The 19,337-nt window shown below is 36.4% G+C and overlaps 1 protein-coding gene across 6 annotated transcripts in view; it reads right to left on the minus strand.

Moving 5' to 3' along the window:
- Positions 1 to 19,337, minus strand: part of Akt3 (AKT serine/threonine kinase 3) — a 277,083-nt gene that overhangs the window by 220,130 nt on the left and 37,616 nt on the right. The window contains exon 2 of one of the 6 annotated variants that reach the window (XM_076548300.1): positions 8,756 to 8,817. The exons of the other annotated variants lie outside the window; for them this stretch is intronic. The gene's annotated coding sequence lies outside the window, so the exon portion shown is untranslated. The remainder of the gene's footprint in view (positions 1 to 8,755; positions 8,818 to 19,337) is intronic. 6 annotated transcript variants of the gene reach the window in all.

The raw sequence follows: 19,337 nt of genomic DNA on the forward strand, positions 1-19,337 counted from the left end.
ATCACTTTAAAGAACATAGGATTTTAATATATTCCCAAAGGTGTACAATTACCACCATTAATTTCAGAGCTTTTCATCATCTCAAAAATAAACACTGAATCTCTTATTAGTCATTCCCATTTGTTTCTCCCTTCAGATCCTGGAAATCAATAAACTATTTTAGACATTTCATTTATAAGAACTCGTAGTGTTTTTCAAATAAAACTGCTTTAGCATCCACAATGTATATGCACAGAAATATGCGTGTATATGAGAGCAGAGATATGTATGTATAGGGAAGTTAAACTATGCTGGACTCTTTAAAATTGGCCAAAAATCCTTATAATCAAATTGGTCCAGAAAATAATATGACACAGCATATGTTTTCTTCCACATAACTCTTTTCTAAATTTCATTTTCTGTTCAATAACATAGCTAGTTTTTCTTTTAGTCTTCAGATTATTCTAAACAGAAGAAAACTATTTGTGTAACAATTAGAAAATGGTAACATAATCAGTTGTCCCACAACTACAATGCATCACTTACCACTAAGTGCTTTAAAGAATGCAGAAATTGGGTCTGCATTATTCTAAAAACCAGAGACATATAAGAGCTGGCGTACAAAAGAAAAAAGAAATTTTTAAAGAGAGAAACCTGTAACGTTATTAGGAACAGGGGAATAAGCATCAAAATGGATGATCTGAAGAAAAACAGAAAGTGAGTATTCAATCTTAACACAGTGAGTAAAATATACTATGTAGTAATGCAATATGAACATACAGACTAGAAATTTTCTTAAGATCAAAAAACATTAAGTTCAGAGTAATATAGCAAAATATAAAGAAGCTGCCTACAAGTGACTACCTGAATGAGAGGAGGCATAGTATCAAAGGATGGGCTCTATTCCCTGGATAGTGAACCACAAATCACAAGAGAAGTGATAGAACAGTGAGTAAGAATAAACAGAAAAACAACGCAAGCCTGTGTGTGTGGAGGGTCACGTCTGTAACCTCAGCACTCCAAAGGCTGAGGCAGGAAGGTTGGCACAAGTTCCAGGCCAACCTGGGTTGCAGAAGAAAGAGAAAGAAAATAAGACAGGGGGAGGGAGGGAAGGAAGGAGGGAGGAGAAAAACTGCAGGGGAGGAAAGAAGGAAAAATAAACCTCAAGGATAGAGCCCCAGTTCCCCAGAAAGGGAGGTGAGCCAGACTTATATAAGATAAGCCAGTGATGAAGCTGGCATCCCTGTCCTTAAGATAAATTATCCCACAGTTCTCACAACGGTTAAATCCCATTGCAGGGGGGTGGGAGTGGGGGGTGTGAGTGTAACAATGTCTTCGCTGTGACAGGTCAGCACTGGATAAGAAATCCATTTTATGACTCCCTATGTCTCAGAGAGCTATAGCCAGGTGTCGTCATGCTTAGGGACCTACCGTTTGAGACTGGGCTATTCTAGGGAACTGAATCATCAATCACAAGTCAAGAAGCCTGCCACATCTTGCTTTGGTTATGATGAGAGTCAGTCCTGGAGAGGAGGAGGGCCAGGTAGCCTCACACTGAGTTCAGGCAACAAGAGTCTCCAGCTGTGAGGGGCAAAGTAACTGGTGGCTCTGCCCTCTGTAGCAAAGAGTAAAAACTACATCAATTTAGGGTAACTGGGGAAACTAACAGCCCAAACAGCTGCCTCTCTGTCATGTAACATTAGCTGCCAGCAGGACTAAGAACTCTGGAGTTCATTTCCAGCAGAGAACTTGATTTCCATTGTATCCTCCCTCAGAGTGTTTAATGCTGGGTGTGATCTGAAAGCCCTGAAGCCAGGCCTCCAATACAGGTGTTTAAGAGCTCTGTTGGCTTCCCATCCTCTTCGATGCACTAGAGGGTCTGTTTGCGCATTAACACCTCAGAGTGTACAAACTAGGGAACGTCTGCAGTGAGAGAGAATATGTATAGCCCACAAGCTCCAGGGCAAGATGAGGCAGCTCTTGCTTGGCACAGTAAAAGAAAGGACTACTGCTCTGCAGAACAACTGACCCTTCACTGGTCCAGGGTCAGCATAAGCCTGAACAGATCAAAGAGCAGAGACTCCAATCTATCTGACACCCTCCACCTACCTGGCAGACTCCAATATTCAGAAGAGCACGAAGGAAGCTACTCTAGTGATGGTTGTGCCCTCTCCCCCAATCCACTTTTTTTAACTACTATTTAGGACCACTTTTACCTCATTTTTTGTTTTTATTTTTTATTCCTACGTTCTTCTAACTTTGTTAACATTTGTTATTTGTTTGTGTTTACTTTATTGGGCAATTGGGGTTTTGTTTTGTTTTGTTTCAGCCAATCCTCTTTTTTAAACATCTTTCTAAGATTCTTTTAATTTCTTTTTCCCTTTCTCTTGCGTAATCTTGCTGCATCTTTTCCTCTACCTGTGTTCTTTATTTGTTTTGTTTTTAAATAATTAAACATCAACTGCATGCCTTATTCTACATTATTTTTGCTGGGTTAGTTTTGTTTTGTTTCTGTGATCATTGTTGGCATGGAAGTCAGCTTTAATCAACTTCAAATATATTTCTTTATCTGTCTTGGTTTGGTATTATTGATTTTACAAATTGTTTTCTCATCTGTGGTGAGTGGTACAAGGGACTAATCCCCTCAAAAGATGCCTGAACAATAACAATACCCTCAAAATAAAAACTGAAGATTCCCATCCAAACAGATGTGAAAATTCCAACACAGAATCAAAAGGAACATGAAAAAACAAGACAAAATAATGCCAAAAAAAATCATACTCCCTCAAAATAAGCTAATCCAACGACAATGAAACAGTTTTAACACCAAAACATTCAAATGTGTAACTGCACAAAAACGACAGAGCAAACTTTACCTAAGAATCTATGAAACTGAAGGAGTTAAAATAAAAACTAAAGGTATTTAAAAAAAAAAAATTCTTCGTTGAGACTGTAACAGAAATTTCCCCAAGTCTAGGGAAAGAAATGGCCATCCAAGCACAAGAAATATTGAAAACCCTCCAAAGACCTGACTAGACTAAAGAACCTCTCCACACCACACTAGAGTTAAAGTCCTAAGCACATAGAACAAAGAAAAAAAAATAGGAAAGGCTGTAACAGAAAAATAGAAACTCAATTATGAAGGCAAACTCATGAGAGTAACATCAATTTTCAACAGATACCCTAAAAGCCAGAAAACAGCTTTTTTATATATATATTTCAGCCTTGAAAGTAAACTGCTGACCAAGACTACTATATCTAGCAAAGTTCTGCTTTAAAATTAAAAGAGAAATAAAGACTAGCCGAGAAAAGCTCAAACCAAAACAATTCAAAACCACTAAGCCAGCAGCTCAGATAATACATACAAGAATTCTACACACAGAGAAGGCAGTCACTTCCAAACAAAGATGTCAGGAAAGAATAATGTGGTGAGAGAAATAGAATAGCAAATGAGAACTAGAAATGAATAATGTCCAACTCACCACATGAGAAAACTTATTATATGTATAGGGGGAAAAAATAGAACAAAGAAGTACTCAAACTAACTAGGAAAAAACCTGAAGGAATTGACAAACATCAATAATAACCCTAGTAGGTAAATGGTGATTATTTCTACAATCAAAAGAAACAGATTAACTCACTGGATTAAATACAAAATCCAGGCCAACAAGATGTCTCAGTGGGTAAAAGTTCTTGCCACTGAGCCCGATAATCTGAGTTTGATACCCAGAACTCATACAGTAAAGGGAGAAAACCAACTCCCACATCTTATCCTCTGACCTCCATTAGTATGTGGCACACACACACACTATAATAATTAATCAATTAATTAAAAGTAATAAAATATTGGGCTGGAGAGGTGGCTCAGAGGTTAATAGTACTGACTGCTCTTCCAGAGGTCCTGAGTTCAATTCCCAGCAACCCTATGGTGGCTCACAACCATCTGTAATGAGATCTGGTGCCCTCTTCTGGCCTGCAGTCATACATGCTGTATACATAATAAATAAATAAATCTTTAAAAAAAAGTAATAAAATATTTTAAAACTATTTCTGTTTATTGTCTACAATAATAATTCACTGGCAAAGAAATACATAAAGATAACAATATATCAAGCCATTGGAAGCTGACAACAAGCAAGGATGACTATCCTCATACCTCACAAAGGTTACCTCAAAATTAGTCAAAAGAAATAAAGCAGAAGCTGGAGAGATGGCTCGGCGGCTAAGAGTATGTGCTATACGAGCACAATGATCTGAGTTCAGCTCTCTAGCATCCATGTAAAAGGCTGAGCATGACAACGCATAGCTGGATCCTCTCAGTGATGGGTGGAAGGGCGGACTGTGAGAGCCAGTGGTCTGAGCTGACATCTATAGACATTCTATCCAACAATTACAGTCTATATTTTTACTCAGAAGCCCATTTGATCTTTCTCTAAAACAGGCCATATCTTAGGCTATGAGACAAATCTTTTAACAAATAAAAAATACACGTATTTTCTTGTGTCTTATCAGATCATAATAGAATAAAACTAGAAATCAGAAAGAAACTATACAAATAAATGGAGATTGAAAAATATAATTCTGACTGATCAACAGATCATATTAAAATCAGGGTGGGGGAAATAATTTTTTAAAAACCCATAATAAAATGAAAATATAACTTACTAAAACATTTGAGATCTACAAACCTGTAACCACAACAATTAAGAAGAGCCAAATTAATAAAAATCAATAGTGAAAACAGACATATTACAAGATGAAATTAAGTCTTAAGGATCTTTAGGAAATAGTTTAAAATTGTACATGTTCTCAAAACTGTAAAATCTAAAAAAAAAAAAAAAACAGAAAAATTTCTAGATATGTATGGCCTACCAAAATTAAATCAGGAACAAGCAAATAACTTAAATAGATCTGTAGTGAGCAATTAGATGAATAAAGTCTCCCAAAAAGAAAAGTCCAATACTAGATGAATTCCTTGTCAATTAGTCAGACCTTCAAAGAACTAACTCAAGTCCTCCTCAAATTATCCCATAAACTAAGAAGTGGAAAATGGTAACAACTCATCTGTACTTACTACCAAGCTATCCAGACCAGAGAAGGGGAGAACAAAACCAGAAAATTACATACGTGAGGTTGTTCCCTACAGGTGTCATACAGGGAAGCAAAGCATGTAAAGAGATAAGAATGAAAACCCAGTGCAGATTGAATTCCGGGAGTCTAAAGTCGGGTAGTTCATTGTTAGCATATTTAAAATACAGGACAATTTGGGAAAAGGTTTCCAGACAACAATCAGTCCAACTCCTGGTGCACAATAAGCTTAAGGTGTGATTACATAGAGACTCCTTTACAAAGTACATGTGACCACGAGGGTGGGTTCTATAGCTTAGTGTGGTCTCTAACTAAGCCTAGAGGTCAACAGGCCATAAAGTACATGTGACATCTACCCTAAGGATGGGTAATGGTCTAAGGAGGGAAAATTCTGGAATAACCATTCTGAAGAATTTGGACAAGATCTGTCCCTTCAGAAAGCAAAAAAGGTTACCAGGTGGTTAGCAACCTCCATTCTCAGCTTTCCTCTGGATGGAATGCAGGTATCTGACTTTATCTCCTCCTGAGTAGACACCTCTGAGTGATTAACATTCATTCCTGATTCTTAGTGCTTCTCTGTGAGTACAAGATCTCTGTGCCCTCAACTCAGACTAATTTTTCTAAATGAAAATAGGCACAAAAATGTTCAATAAAATACTTACAAAAGTAATTCAACAATACAATTTCAAGATTCTTTATTAATATCAAGAAGGTTTCATTCCAAGGAGTATGGATGGTTTAAAATATGCAAATCAATAAAATAGGTCTTATACAGCATATAAATACTCACTGAAATCACATTATCATCTCAATACAGAAAAGGCCATCCACAAACGTTAATATCCTTTTATAATAAAAATCCCCAAAGAAACTAGGAATAGAAAGAACATACCTTTTAACATAATGTAGAGTATATACAGCAAACATACAGCCAACATTACACTAAACAGGGGAAAATGCAAGTATTTCCTCTAAAATCAGGACCAAGACAAGGGTATCCACTCTCCACACACTTACTCAGTACAATGCTTTAACATCTCAGCCAGAGAGGTAAGGCAAGAAAAATAAGAGACACACAAAGAGGAAAGGAAAAACTCAGATTATTCCTATTTGCAGATGATAAAATCCTATGCTTTAAACACACTAAAGATGCTGATCTCATAAGCTGTTTCAACAAAATAGCAGTCAAAAAATACTAGTTTTGCCGGGCGGTGATGGCACACGCCTTTAATCCCAGCACTCGGGAGGCAGAGGCAGGCGGATCTCTGTGAGTTCGAGGCCAGCCTGGGCTACAGAGTGAGTTCCACCAGCCTGGGCTACAGAGTGAGTTCCAGGAAAGGCACAAAGCTACACAGAGAAACCCTGACTCGGAAAACCAAAAAAAAAAAAAAAAAAATACTAGTTTTTCTACATATTAATAATGAACATGATCTTGAGAAAGAAATCACAAAAATGACTCCATGCACAGAAGCTTCAAAAATAATAAAATAACTAAAAATAAACATAATCAAGGAAGTGAAAGACCTCTACACCACCACCAAGAACTGACAGATGAGATCACATCAAGTTACAAAGCTTCTGCACACCCAAGAAGCAAGCCAGTAGTATGGAACCCATGGTTTTATAAGCTAATTTTAAAGTTAGTAAGGGAAAGAAGACACAATTTAAGACACAACCTCTCTATCTGTCATTCCAGCACAGTTAACAGCTCTTGTCCTCTTCCGGCTACCCAATTCCATTCAGTGTATGCCAAACAGTAATTTACCTTACAGGTCTGTCTCCTTTCTAAACTGCCCTGCTCAATCAAGTCATGGACACATGCTTCTGGGTAATCACCAATGGGAAAGGAACCACTAGACAGCACTGCATAGCACTAGCAAATAGCAAATACTTTACAACGTTGTTACATGAATATTGTTAAACCATAATACTAAATAAATATACTCAAAAGTGTTAATAGTAAGAAGTTCATTAATTTGTGCTGTGCTAACTCTCAAACATTGCAGTTCACGTAAGTCTTTTCTTGTCCTAAGCACAAACCTAGGGATTAGCTAGCCTGATTAGAAAAGCAAACAACCTATCAGCTAGCCAAATGTATTCAGAAATTAAAGTTGAAGTTGTTGACCATCTCTACTAATTAGGCATTTTTACATATCTAGCAAAAAAAAATCAGTCTAGTATTATGGGTTCACTAAGTATGAGTAGAGCAAAGGAATAAAATTATTATAAAATGATTTCATTATAAGGCAAAAGCCTTTCAAGTCTAAAAGTAACAATTTTTCCAGTGTCCCTCCACTATGAGCTCTTTAGAAAGCCCATTTTGTCTCTCCACGCTTCTTTCAGGTCATCTTTTGTATACTGTCATTAAGAATGCTAGTTAGTCGAGCCGGGCGGTGGTGGCGCACGCCTTTAATCCCAGCACTCGGGAGGCAGAGCCAGGCGGATCTCTGTGAGTTCGAGGCCAGCCTGGGCTACCAAGTGAGCTCCAGGAAAGGCGCAAAGCTACACAGAGAAACCCTGCCTCGAAAAACCAAAAAAAAAAAAAAAAAAAAAAAAAAAGAATGCTAGTTAGTCCTCACAAGCTCACTCTAGTAAGGGAATTTACAGATACAGACACTAACATGAGAGAGGACCAAAACAGTGTTAGTGCCCTTCCCACACGAAACGGGTTGGACCTAAGGATCAGACTCAAAAAGCTTGCTTCTCTAAAATAATGCACCCTACCCACCCCCAAGAGAAGTCAGTTTTTCAAATTTACTATGTGCAAATCATCTGAATTTTCAATCACTCCAATTAAGTGTAAAATATTCATATCAATACTTCACTGTGCCTACTCTTTTCAAAGTTCCTAGAGCTCTCCTTTGTCAGGCTAGGAAAAGGCTTGGATTACAGGAGACTGAAGGAGCAAGGTTCAAGTTGGGAAACGCTCCTAGAAACATTTTCCACTTCAGTACTACAATCAACCCCATTTTACAAAAGAACCACTCTATGATGTACACAGAAAAATTCAGAAATTCATGAGTAAACCAGAGTAGTGCACAATTTCATGTTATTTTAACAACGAGAACTAGAATATTTGCTACAGACAGACCTACTAGAGTTTTCACTCTTACAGGCACCTCTCCTTCCATGACTATTTACTGCCTCTTCATCTTGGTTTACATCACCTGTTCAAAATCACTTATCAACTTATATGTATAAAAAAACTGATATTTTCCTTCTGAATGTCGTAACTATTTTTGGTTCATATAAATTAAGAGACTTTTGTATTTTTAGTCAAGTTTGAATTCTGTGGTTCTAGAAGCTTATTTGCTTAAAACATTTAAAATATATTTATACTAAAGAACTGAATTTTTATTAAACAGGAAAGAAAGTCCAACCCCCAGTGGAATGATTCATCTTGGACCACCCTCCCCAAGCAAACATCTCCACTGGTAAATACTGCTTGCTCACTGTTGTTCCAAACTACTGTCTCTATGCCATGCCATTATGAAATGGGAGAAAATCATAGGAAAGGTGGCAAACTAGGTATTCCATGTAAACTACTGATAAAATTTACATTAAAAAGCCTAGTACCATCTATTGTCCTTTTAGTTTTCACTCAGACGATGGAATGGTCAAATGTTTTATTCCTACTATTATAAAAGGAACCACTATCAAGTTCTACCCCAAATTCTCAGTCACTCACCCGCCCGCCATCTTATGAATCCTGTGCTTCCTCTCCTCCTGTGGGTTCCACCAAAGAGGACTCTATAAAGTAAATGTGGAGACAATAATTGCCAACTATGCAAGAACAGAGTTTCTTCACAGTTCCAGAAAGGCTAAGAAAATGAGCCTCTAACTAACTTAGAGAACAGAAAGTCAAATGCAAAGACCAGAAAGTAAAAACAAGTCATATGCACTGATTTTAAAATACCAAAATATGCTTAGGATCCAAAATATCTGAAATAGAACTACTCAAAATCTATCAAAATAGATTAGTATTATCTATAGACAATTATCTAAATGATACTTCTGCTTCCCCAAGCTCACAAAAACACCCATCACTGAAGTTGAGATTGAAGGTTCTGTATGTCTAAACAACATTAAAGCTACTTTATTCTACTTAGCATCATTAGTACATACCTATAAACCTAATGGTGCAGTGAAAGAAACATCTCAAGACCACATCTGCAACTTTGCTCTTCTTCCTCTATTTCCCTTGGTAACTAATGTTATCATAGACTCACTATCAAAGAACAACTTTCTTCCAGCACCACATAAGTAAAATTTATGCCAAGGGGAAATAATTGTAATAAACTAATTATATCACTTCTTCTGTTAGAGACACAGAAGTTAATCCTTTCCATTAAATTACCATAAGGGCAACATAAGACAGTGTTGTAGACTGAATGTGTCTATATTGAAGCCCTAATCCTCAGTGTAATGTATTTGGAAATAGAGCGTTTGGGAGAGAACTAGGATTAGATGAGGTCAGGAGAGTAAGGTCCTTGTGATGGAAATAGGGCCCTTAAAAGAATAAACACAACCAAATTTGCTCTTTTATATTCTCTTCACTACATACAAACAAAGCAAGAAACCAGGAAAGAGGGAGGTAGGGCTCCCAAACTATGGTACTGGTATCTCAATCTCAAACATTCAGCTTTCAGAATTGTTGTACACCCAGTCTGTACTTTGTTATGACAACCTAAACAGACAAATACAATTCATAGAAGAGAAAAATATAGCTTAAAGAAACTAAAGCCAGATTTTAAATGCAGCTTTCAAGCAATATTGCCCCACAAATACCTCTTACCATACAAAGTGCCTCATAGGTATTAACAACTTTGCTACTCACAAGATTTAAAAGGCTGCCCCTATGGAATTCATTTAACTAATCATGTGATATAGACAAACAGTTGGACCGCTAAAGACTCAGTTCCTTGAGCATAAAACATAAGAAACTTTTACTGAAGAAAAAAAAACAGAAAATGATCAATGATAATCATTGTACATAGTAAGCATTATGTTAGTGGATCAAACAAAATAAAGCAAAGATTTTTCAGAATAAACATAATACAGCTAGAACAAGACACAGTCAATTATATCTGGAATGAACTTGTCAATGATTTCACTAACATATAAATTATCTTTTTAAATGATTAAGAATTCTATTAACAGAGTAACAGCAAAATCTAGGCTGTGAACCACATGGCCAAAACATGCTTCAACTATGGCTGGCTATTTAATACCTTATTCAACACCATACTTTGCAATATAAAATATCTTATCAGGTGCCTCCATCTCTTACCTCCCTCTTTTCTAATGGACCCTATGCCAAGTATAAAAGTACTCATTTTGCACTGACTGATCACATTAAATCTGTTCAAGGGCACTCAAAAGCCTAACTCTCCTTATAAGGTAATATGTAACTTTCCCAATTAGACCTGTCACGATCTGCCCATTGTTCTTTTTCTCCCCTATTTACCACAAGTCATGACTCCTCAATATCCTCTACACGGTATTTACTGCTTTAAGCAAAACCTGTCAAAATGCTTCCATCTGGACTTCCATCATCACTACTCATGTCAAAGACTTCCTCTGAAAATAGAGCTCTTATCTACTGTATTACCTCATTTATTATACTGTATTCCTGAACATCTGTCTCCACTAAAGACTGTAGGCTATTTGAAGTGTGACCTCTCTTCTATAGGTAAAAATAGTTTTAAAAAATAGACTAAAGCAAGTCTTTTGGTGGCTGTGTGTACAGACAATAAGGAAATCAATCATTAAATACAATGTGGTAAGAGTAATAGGAAAATACACAGGGAGGTCAAAAACCTAACTTAATCTGGAAAAAGCTGACACAAACTGATTCTTTAAGATGAATATGAAGAAGATACAGGAAAAACACAAATATGAGACAGTGCTATGTGGAAAAGAACTATACAAAACAGTTCTAGAATATAAAGTATAAAACTTGGCTGGAAAAGGATTATCCTATAAAGAAAAATAATGGATTTATATGCTGTTAGTAAGATTGTGCTATAGGCCAGTAGTTAAGAACTTAGTCTAAATTTGTGTGGTGTCAAAACAAGGTTTAAATTATAATTGATTAAACAGGTCCTATGTCCACTTGTCAAAACTCAAACATTAAAAAGGTCTACAATAAAAAGTACCATCAGACCCCTGTCTAGTACCTGCTCAGTTCACAACCTGATTCTTTTCCTGAGGTTAAGTTAGTTTTTTGTTTTGTTCCCCCCAGAGGTTTGCAATGTGAATATAATTATATAAGTTAATTTATTCTTACTTATGTAAAAAAAAATTATTTCTATAGTGCCAAATCTTTAAGGATTCCAGATGCTAGTAACAGTGACATTCAGGTAATGATGATGTAGACATTTTTTAATATACCTGTATTTCACAAATCTTCACTCTTTACTTTCTTAGTGAAACAGGGCTATTTACATATTCTTTATAAAGCAAGATTTCAACAGGATTTTTCATAGAACCTGGAAAACTATAATCCAGGAAGGATTTATAGATGTATTTAATTATTCCTCTTTTAATGTCTTTTAGAAACAAGAGAGTAGCAAGTCAAACATGAAAAGAAAGCTCAGATTACTACTTGCTATAAAGTAGTACTAGCAAATGTAGTGGCACACACCTTAATTCCAGCACTTGGGAGGCAGACATAGGCTAATCTCTGAGTTCAAGGCCAGCCTGGACTACATAGTGAGTTTCAGAACAACCAGGACTATATAGTGAGACTCCTATATCAAGATAAAAAATTATATGCACACAAAACAAAAAGAAAGAAAAAAGCAAGGTAAAGGAGTAAGTCTGTCAGGACAGCTATAATAAATAAAAACTAAATAGCTTATAAAGATAGGAGGAAAAACCTTACTCATTTTCATAGTCTTGGAGTTCAGAAGTTTAATATCAAGACAAGAACAGATTCAATGTCCACCAAAGAACTATTGTCCATATCTGTCCCCTACTTGCTCTGCCTCATATGATAAAAGGAGCTATCTAGATTCTGAGGTTTCTTTTATAACATCAACAATTCCACTCATGAAGACTGCACTTAATTGCTGTGGATGATTGTTTGATAAATAAAACACTGATTGGCCAGTAGCCAGGCAGGAAGCATAGGCGGGACTAGCAAAGAGGAGAAAGGAAAAGGACAGGAAGGCAGGGGAAAAAGACACCAGCTGCTGTCCAGGGAGCATCATTTAGAGACAACAGGTAAAGCCACAGAACACATGGCAACATATAGATTAGCAGAAATGGGCTTAGTGTAAGAGTAAGAGCTAGACAATGGTAGACCTGAGCTAATGGCCGAGAAGTTTAAATAATATAAGAGTCGGTGTGTTTATTTTATAAGTGGGCTCCGGGCTTGGTGGGAGCTGGAGAGAAACTCTCCAGCTACACTTAATAACCTAGTTAACTTATAAAAGCCCTATGTTACACCAGAATTATATGGCTTCAATATACAAATTGGAGGAAAGTCAAACATTCAGATCACAGCAGAGAAGTACACAAAGACCCCCAAAACAAATCTATGTATATTAACAATGGTAACAGATTTTCAATAAACATTATACCGTTGAAAGTATAGTAAAACAAAATTTCCTACTTAGCATCAAATACATACACTCTATTCCAGGTGGAGAAAAAAAGACCTAAATATGAAAGAACTATAGATTGTTCATTAGAATACATCAGACTATAATTATTACAGTCTAGTAGATAGCTGCCAGTGATCTTCACACTCCAGTACTAAAGCCTGTGGTTCAATATTAAATACCTCTGTGATCTTCATCCCAAGCTCAAAGGTTTCTAGCACAAAACACTTGTAAATTCCTGGTTGGTAGCAGCATCTTTTCTTGTATTTGTATCGGTACTCATTCCTAACATAAAGTTTCTAAGATCCCTAAAATTCTCAGAGTGATGGGACTTGTGTATGCTAATCAGATGATTGGTGGCTAGGGTCCCTACCTAGACAGCTCCATAATGCAAATTTGTTACAAAACAGGCTAATATATGGTTTCAAGGTTATTACTTTTAACCCCTCATCATCCTCACCTGCTGTGGAAGGTTGTTCTGTGTGCTGTGAATGTGTGTTGCTCTAATTAGTTGATAAATAAAATGCTGATTGGCCAATAGCCAGGCAGAAGTATAGGCGGGATAAGCAGACAAGGAGAATTCTGGGAAGAGGACGGCTGAGTCAGGAGATGCCAGAAAGACACAGAGGAAGCAAGATGACAAGGCAGAACTGAGAAAAGGTACCAAGCCATGTGGCTAAACATAAATAAGAATTATGGGTTAAATTAAACCTAAGAGCTAGTTAGTAATAAGCCTGAGCTAATGGCCAAGCAGTTATAATTAATTTAAGCCTCTGTGTGATTATTTTATAAAAGGCTGCGGGACTGTGGGTGAGAGATTTGTCCTGACTACGGGCCAGGTGGGACACAGGAAATCTTCTGACTACACTCATCCTTTTGAAAGGGGTGTGGTGGTAATCTAATTGTACTAATTTGTTCAGAACCTTAGAAGGTGACAAGGACTTAAATAGTCCAAGAGAATTATCACCTGAAACTGAGAAAGAATTGGCCTTGGTAGAAAAGAAAGTGCATGAAGGACACGTGGATCGTATTGATCCAAAGCTGGATTGCATTTTCGTTATTTTACCTTCTAGGCGTTCTCCTACTGGAATATTAATGCAGAGGGAAGATATTATATTGAAATGGATATTTTTACCAAATAAACCAAATAAAAAATTAAAAACTTATGTGGAAAAAATCTCTGACTTGATTTATAAAGGAAAACTGAGACTTCGTCAATTAGCAGGCATAGACCCAGCAGAAATTGTCGTACCATTAACTAAGGAGGACATTAAAAAATTATGGACAGAAAGTAAACCTTGGCAAAGAGCTTGCAGTAATTTCTTGGGAGAAATTAACAGCAAATATCCCAAAAACAATAGAATTGATCTTATAAAGAGAGCTGATTGGATCTTGCCTCGAATTGTACGGCAAAAACCCATATCTGGAGTTCGTACATTTTATACAGATGCCAACAAAGAAGGAAAGGCAGGTTACAAATCAGAAAATTTAAGTAAAGTGGTTCAAAGTCCGTATAATTCAGTTCAAAAATCAGAATTGTATGCTATTCTGTTGGTATTAATGGATTTTTCAGAACCTCTCAACATAGTAACTGACTCTCAGTATGATGAAAGAGTGGTGTTACATATTAAGACTGCAGAATTTATCCCTGATGCTTCAGAATTAACTTCACTATTTATTCAATTACAAGATACAATCAGGAAAAGGAATCATCCTTTATATATAACTCACATTCGATCCCATACTGGTCTGCCAGGCCCTCTAGCACAAGGCAATGATGAGATTGATAAATTATTGATAGGAAATGTGCTGGAGGCCTCGGAATTTCATAAAAAACATCACGTTAATAGTAAAGGTTTAAAAAAGGATTTTTCCATAACCTGGCAACAAGCCAAAGAAATAGTAAAGAAATGTCGTACTTGTTCCTTCTACAATCAAACGCCATTACCAGCAGGATGTAACCCAAAGGGTACTCAGAGAAATGAAATCTGGCAGATGGACGTGTTTCACTTTGCAGAATTTGGAAAATTGAAATATGTACACCACACTATCGATAATTATTCAGGATTTCAATGGGCAACTGCTTTGAGTTCTGAAAAAGCTGATTCTGTAATCACTCATTTGCTAGAAGTTATGGCCATCATGGGTATACCTGCACAAATCAAAACTGACAATGCTCCATCATATGTCTCTGTTAAAATGAAACAGTTTTTTGCTTATTACAATATAAAGCATATTACAGACATACCACATAATCCTACAGGTCAAGCAGTTATAGAAAGATCAAACAGAACTCTAAAGGATATGCTAAATAAACAGAAATGGGTAACAAAAACCCCCAGAAATAGACTGCATAATGCTCTTCTAACTTTGAATTTTCTGAATGCCAATGAGAAAGGAACAACAGCTGCAGAGAGACATTGGATAATAGAAAAAAACTACAGAATTAAATCAGCCTATATACTTTAAGGATGTGCTGACCTCAGAATGGAAACCAGGGTATGTATTACATTGCGGACGAGGTTTTGCTTTTGTTTCTACAGGAGAAGATAAGCTGTGGGTACCATCAAAATTGATAAAGGTTCGATTTGAACAAGAGAGACCTCTTAATTAGAGGAGGTGATAGTTCATCAACCAGCATGAACATCCAATTTAAACTAACTGGTATCAATAACACATGCCTTTACATTTAATCAGATAATAACTTGTCAAAAGGAAACATCCCCAAAATTAGTCTTGGAGAAAGGTTTTTGTTTTTGTCTTTTAGGAGAATGAAGGTTAAGGAATTTGAAGAACACTGGACAAATGAGACAACTAAAGAAAAGGGACAAATTATCTATCCCAAGAAACAGAGTGAAACGGTGTATGTGTATATATATTATCTAAAAAATTTTTATGTCTTCCTAAATGTTTGTTTCTGCTTTTCTCTAAAGATTTAACACTATTGGTTTTCTAATAGTCCCAGTTCAATTAAAATTTAAAGCTGACTTTGGAGTTGGAGAATGGCTCTCTCCTTCTTTAAAATCAAGCATGTTGTTAAAAGGAAAATGCAAACTCCCTGTATCATGCCAGAATAAGAGCCATCTTCTGCTATGGTACAGGACAAAAGCAAAATTAATTAAGGGACTATTCTATTACTAATCTCAACTCTTTTGATTCTATTCTGATTCTTTAAACTTTTCTTAAAGTATAAATTTTATATCAAAATTTACAAGATTAATATATATATATATATATATATATATATATATATATATACACATTTTAAACTTTGTTAAGATATGAATGGTCACATAGAGTACTAACTAATTCTAGAAAAAAGGCTAGCTGCATATATATGATTTTGTGTTCGAGTCTCTTATCAGTTTTCTGCAGGAAATCACGGCCAGGCCTAACATCAACTGAAGTCTCCAGAAAGAAGATGGGGCCCCACAACAACAACAATTCCACGTGGACAATAATAATATCATTAAGCTGACAAACATCATCCACAGATCAGCTTTGAACTACAAGGTGCTCAGAGCAATTTTGAGATGACTAGCTGAGATGATCCAGTCTCAAAGACTACTTGAATAAGGACTTGAGATAAACCCTGAACTTTGGCATTATACACAGACTAGATAATGAAGGATATAGTTACCTCTCCTAGAATTTGACAATTAACCTAAAATTTTTCTTTCAGGATAAAGAAAACTTCGCCCATACCCAGCAGGAAGCAATTTTAAGAATACGACGCCCACATTCCCAAAGAGGTGGTGTGGGGCGGGTGGTTTTTTGGTCTTTTTAATGGGTTTTGGTTCTGGGATAATTTTCAGTGTTTAGGGGGGTTGGTTACAAGTTATTGTCAAGGGTTAGAAAAAAGGCTAAGCAAAGAAGATTAGATTTAAGGTTCTTGTTTAAAAAAAGAAAAAAAGAAAAAAAAAGAAAGAAAAGAAAAAGACAATTACTAATTTTAAATACTTTACATTGAATTGGATTGTTTTATATTGTATACAAATTTAAAACTGATATTGTTAGAAAATGCTATATGTATATTTCTAATTGTATTTATACCATTCATTGAACAATGTAATGCAAATTTCTGATCCTTGAATGTTATTATTATCAACTATTAGGATATAAAGAAATGAAAGCTAGTAGTTAGACATTATCATAGAACTTGTAGTCATATTAGATATGTTTTAAAAATTGAGCAGAGATGTTTTAGACAGGTCATCTTCAAACCCTTCAGAGATCTACAGAATATGGCATTTAAAATGTTTTAATAACTTAGAAAATTTTTCTTTTTTGAGACATGTCGGCTCCTGGCAGTACCAATCTACTTTAGAGAAAATATGGGCATTGAAGAAACTGCATATGGAGTCAACTTTCATTTTGGCAAAAGTTAGCCACTGGACAACAAAGTATCCTCGAATCAACAGGACAAAATGGACAGACAGATCACGAAACAAGGGACTACTGATTCTTGCCAAAACAAGTGTGGTTATGGCTTTATCAAAAGGCATCTTCTGAGGCCAGGACAATATGGCACTATCCCTGAAGTGGCCTTCGCATCCGGAAAAGGTACAGTGCCCTTTTCTTCGAAGGCAGCTTAACAGGCAGAGGGCCGATGGATTCTGTTGTACAATGGAACAGCAGCTGAAAGCTCATGCCTCTCAAAAGTAGACTGGCATTTAATAGAGGGATGTGGAGAAGAAGGGGATGCTGAGATGAAGCCATATATACACAGCCAAGAAGAATGGACAGCTAAATTTAAAAACTGTCAACAATTTCCAGAATTTAAAATCCTGAATCATGACAGGACACTAGTAGAATTCAGGTGTTTCTGGTACGTGGACTGCTCTCACCCAATGTGAGGTTGAACTGTTGACCTTGTGTACATCCTACATCACAAATGAGTCTGTCAGATACACTAAGCCTATAGGCTGAAGATGATGCCCCAACACTTCGGAGAAACCTCAGGTGACTGCCCAGGCAGCTGGCTGTTTCTGTCAACTCACAAATTTTTTGGAAGTTGCTTGCATGCACTTCCTGTTTTTATTTTTGTTAGCTAATATTATTCCCTTCTTGGGTCTCTGAGGGAGTTGAAGATTAGTTAGTTATGGTTGAAGATTAGTTAGTTATAGTTGAAAATTAATTAGGATAGAAAGTACATTAGATACATCTTGGAATTACCAAAATAGGATAGATAATGGAATTATTTTCTCTGATTTGTCAAATACCTGTTTAGGTATTTATTACTTGTATATATTGTATATAGTTATTGTACTTTTGTATATAGTTTTTCTTTTGTTTGTTGTTTTTTTTCTTTTTATTAAAATAGAAAAGGGGAAATGTGGTGGTAATCTAATTGTACTGAAATATTATTTTGATTGTATGTTAATAAATAAAGTTGTCCGGGGGTCAGAGCTATTAGAGCCATAGCAAGAGTGTGGCGGTGGTGGCACACGCCTTTAATCCCATAGATATCTGTGTGTTCAGGGATACAGCCAGCATTGGAGACATATGCCTTTAAGACCTAGGGGGCTGTACATTCAGACAGTGACGAGGCAGTCATGTGTTTGGGTTTACAACCAATGAGAAGGCAGAACAACATACTATAAAAAAAACGAACAGACAGGAAGTAGGTCTCTTTCGCGAAGCTGGGACAGCAGGAGGAAGGGTGAGATTTTAGCTCTGAGCTCTGACCTCTCGGCTTTCTCCTTTACATTGTTTCTGTGTTTCTTATTTAATAAGACAGTTAGTTACATCAATAAAGGGGGGAATATAAATTAACAACCAAAGATTTAATCAATCATACCTATATAGAAAAGGTGGGCAAAAGAGATGGTTTAGCAGTTAAGAACACATATTGCTCTTGCAGAGGACCAAACTTCAATTCCCAGCATCCATTTCCAGTGGTTCACAATTAGCTATTAACTCCAGCTCTAAGGGATATGATACTTTCTTCCTGCCTCCACTGGCACCTACACTCCTGTGCATACTCACAGACATCACAGAGACAGGCAGACAGACATACACACTTTAATATTTTTAAGAAAGAAAAATTACAGGGTTGAGAGAGCTTAGGGAATGTGAAGGCATCTATGTGCTCAGAGAGTGACACTAATTCCACAGGACAGAAGATACTGGGTTCTGATATATTTTTGGATCCTACCCTGTACCTTTATATAGCTATTCACCAATACTCATTAAAACATCCTCTATGATAAACCAATAAACATAAGCAAGGTGGATTCCTAAGGACTGTGAACCATTCTAACATATTACTAAACCTAAGGATAGGGAAGAGGGAACCCTCTATGCATAACTAATAAGTCAAAGTATAGGTGGCCATGATTTACAATCAACACCTGAAAAGGATAAGAAAGGAGTAATCTTGTGGGATTGAATGCTTAACCTGAAGTTAACCTCTGTGCTAATTCTAGGTGGTTTCAGAATGAATTTAACTCTATCTCCCAGCCAATGCTCAGAGAATTGGAAAAGTGGGTAAAAACACAGAAAAGAGAAGACTAAAATGGTCTCTTCATACCATGAACAGGGATGAGGGAAACTCCAAAGGCTAGGACACAAAAGACATTAAGTTCTGCCCTATCCTCCTAGATTACTCTCTTGGGGGAAGTAAGAATACATCTTGTAAGGATAGTCTAGTAACCCTCAGAA

The sequence above is a fragment of the Peromyscus maniculatus genome, chromosome 11 (assembly GCF_049852395.1).
Source record: "Peromyscus maniculatus bairdii isolate BWxNUB_F1_BW_parent chromosome 11, HU_Pman_BW_mat_3.1, whole genome shotgun sequence".
Classification (NCBI taxonomy): Eukaryota; Metazoa; Chordata; class Mammalia; order Rodentia; family Cricetidae; genus Peromyscus; species Peromyscus maniculatus.